Consider the following 3,818-nt stretch of genomic DNA (forward strand, 5'->3'; position numbering starts at 1 on the left):
GAAAAAAGAAAAACTACCCATGGATTCCGAGGAATCCGATGTTAACGAGACGTTCGAGTCGAAGTTAAACGACGTCGACGCGACCCGACGTCTGGTTAGTCCGTTAATCGATAAAAAGACTGCCGACTACGAATTTGATGAAACGCAAAGACCGAATTTGTATTTTTCGACGAGCAACACGGACTTTTACGTGCAACGATCGACAACCGATTCCCCACTTTAGAGGTACGGTTACTCGTGTTTTTACGGTGACTATAAAACGCCGGTGTTCTTTCTTTTTTAGCGACAGTAACGATCCGAGTCTTGACTCTGGTCGATTACTTCGTTGAATATTTATCGCAATTTCTATTGGAACAGATCTCTTCTTTCAAAACTTATCATCATCGATCTTCGAACTTCTTTGACTATATCGATTATCAAATTAGTTACGCACAGAGTAAATTGCTTCGGCATATCGCTTACCGACAATGACAATTTTTCGAACGTTCCTTCGAAATTCGTATAGGTACACGTAAGACTCTCGTTCTAGTCTTTTGTGGATTGTTTTGAAAATTTCATATTCAAATTAGACGTTTGTAAAACGTTATTTTCGTAAAGCGTATTACCACGATCGTGGTAATTTGACGAGACAATGTTTTATACGATTATTAATAAATTACGAATATCGACGTAGTTAGTGGAAAATTAATAACGTATTTGAAGAGACGCTGACTATACACGCTACACGTTCTTGATTCAAATTTCAAGAAATATACGCGTTTGTCGATTCGCAAAGCGTATGTAAATTATATACACGCAAATCGTATAGTTGTCGACTATACGTCTCATTGAATCCGTGTCTAAACTCGCCTTTAATAGCACGGAACGCGTATTTCGTTAAAACATAAAAGTAACTTTACTTTGACTGTATTCTTCATATAACATACAGACAGACTATCAACAATTTGCTGTTTTTATCTTCGAAATTTCAACGATATAACGATGAAAGAATTGGCAAGTAAATTATAATTGTTTGCAAGAATCGAAGTAAGAGGAAAACTGTAGGTTTTGAAATTAATTTAATTTTCGTAGCAAATTTGAAATTAATTTCTTCTAAATATACATATATATATATATATATAAAATATATATATATAATATATATATATATGTAAATAAAGTGTAACAAGATGGCAATTTTTCTTTTGAAAATGAAAGAGAGCAATACTTTTTCGCAGCTCACGCTCAACGGACGTGTTGGATTATCATTACGCTTAACACATGGAAAATGCGAAATCTGTACGACGATACAAAGCTGGACGATAACGCGCAGGTTAATATAATTTTAAATGTTCCTCGTAACGACACGATATCAATTTTATCTTTATCCCGGTATTCGGATAAATATTCATGTGGGTTCGAATGCGGATTGTACGTTCGTTATATACGCCACAAGGTAGCTACGAAAATCTGTTGCTTTAAAAATCTTTTCGTCGCACACATTTTATCGCTGATAGATACCTACGGATGCCTTTTATAAATACATGTTGTTGCGTATCTATCATAGGTGTATGCATAAATCTGTCGAACCTAAGGACTCCTTGTTTTAGGAAATTTGCTTTATTAGTTTATCGACTTATCGCGTATGTACGAAAAACGATTGTCTCTGTATGAAAATTTAACTTTAAAGTCGAATCGGAAAAGTCGAATATAGGGATTTACGATTGTATTTATAATTGTATAACGAGTGTAATATAAAATCGTATAAATGGCGACAAAGATGAATCATCGCGTCGTTCAAAGTACGTTTAATGGATAGTGTCATTGCCGCATTCTCTGTAGTATCTCGTGTATGTACATTTCTATGATCTACATAGCGCGTACAAAGATAGCGTGGAACGAATTATCTGTAAATTAACTCTAGATTAAGTCTTTCAAGGTGTGATGTTTACGATCGTACTTGTTAATAGATAGAAGTAGTTGGGATAAATATCAAAGTCAATGTGCTACGACCAGGATAATAATTTGTTGGAATATTCTCAAACTTTAAACATAATCGTGTGAAAAAATAGTTTCGCAAGTTCTGAGATTATTGAAGTTTACGAGCGGAATTGATATACGCGTAGTAAATGTAAGAAAATGTTTGCACATAGCTGAACATTGTTTACCCTTTGTATCATACGTATACAACTATTTACATTAGTTCGCAGTATGGAATTTATTAGATTCGAACCTACACGGATAAGTATCGTGTTAGGCAAATCGATGTTTGACAACTGCGATCTACCGTAATCGATCATTGAACACGTTACAGCTGTGTCGTATTTTCTAAAGATTTCCACCTCTTGTTCGTCGAATCATTCCGCGAGTCGCGCGAGGAAAAGAAATAGCCGTTGAGGAGATCTTTTCGTCAACATTCGTATACCGTAACATAGGTACGCTGTTAATCGGGTTCTGTACGCGAGTCCTACTAAATATCGATAACGGGTAACGCTCGTTGTTCAACGTTACCAAAACTACTGTCATTAGGTAACGATCATTTTCGATTCACGTTCAACGTCGATGCGTACTCGATACGTTATACGTGTACAGTCGTTATTTGTAAAATATCGCATCAAGTACGCGAGACTTTCGCGAGATCTAGTCAAACGTGACCTTATCGAGAAACTTTTTCGAGTCATTCTCGTCGCTACGTACGCAACGTGTACCTGTTCAAACGAGTCCTAGTATAACTTACTTTCAATTTAATTAACGTAATATTAAGTTAATTTATATAGCTGTTTAAATAGTTGTTCGTCGAACGAATCGTTGCGTGCTCTATCCGTTAATTATAGGTACATGGTAATTTTCCAACGATTACGACTATTTCACGAGCAAACTTTATTCGTCGCACGATAATAATTATGATTAAAGACACGAATATTTATATCGATTTATTTCTAACTTATAGACGTTTCTTTAAACACGCTCGACTTTCTGTAAAGAACGTACCAGTTTGTTCGATTCTTTTACATTATACTTCGTTCAAACGTGTACGTTTCGAAAACGTTTCTTTCCGTAGTAATTACTATCGCGACAAATAAAACTTGCTATCGATATAATTATCATCGGTGCTGAATAACAATTTCAAATATCGAATGTACCGCGTGCTGCGTATTATCATCACTATCTGCAAGATTCGTTAATTTGCAAAAGACTATTTTGATAACGCAACTATTCGCCAAGAAGTTTTAACAGTTTCGTTGTTTATCGATGCGTAAGCGCGTACATACGCGAAAGCAATTTTTGTGCGTTGCACGCAAGGATACTACTTATAGAATACCAGACTTCCTCTTTGATCATTTCTGGTATTTTACGTTTTATTGCTTACGTCGAGCAACTTTTTTCAAATTGTACTTTTCGTAGTATCGTTTGAATATTTTCGTAAACTACGATAATTTGTAAAACGCGATATCGTTTCAGAGATCAAGAAGAGAAAGACAGAAGAAAATTGGAGAAGATATTACACGTTTCTTGATACGTTTCTACAAATTTTATTTGAACAGAAGAAGAATCGCGTTTGAATCAACTTGAACGCTCGTAATTTCGATTTCACTTTAAATACGATTAATTTCCTATCAAGCACATATCGATCGATCGATAAATAATAATTAAACGTTAACTATCGGTTGAAAACAGATTATAAACAGCTATTACGTGACGTGAGATTTCGCGAACGACAAGTACGATTATCGAAACGAATCTCGTTGTTGCACGAGCACGAAGAGGTACGCATATTGCGCGAGGAAGTCACTTTTCGCTTCCATTCTTCCACAAAACACAGTTACACGAATATCGAA

This window comes from Bombus vosnesenskii, unplaced genomic scaffold, assembly GCF_011952255.1.
Source record: "Bombus vosnesenskii isolate JDL3184/JDL3185 unplaced genomic scaffold, Bvos_JDL3184-5_v1.1 scf7180000013319, whole genome shotgun sequence".
Lineage (NCBI taxonomy): Eukaryota > Metazoa > Arthropoda > Insecta > Hymenoptera > Apidae > Bombus > Bombus vosnesenskii.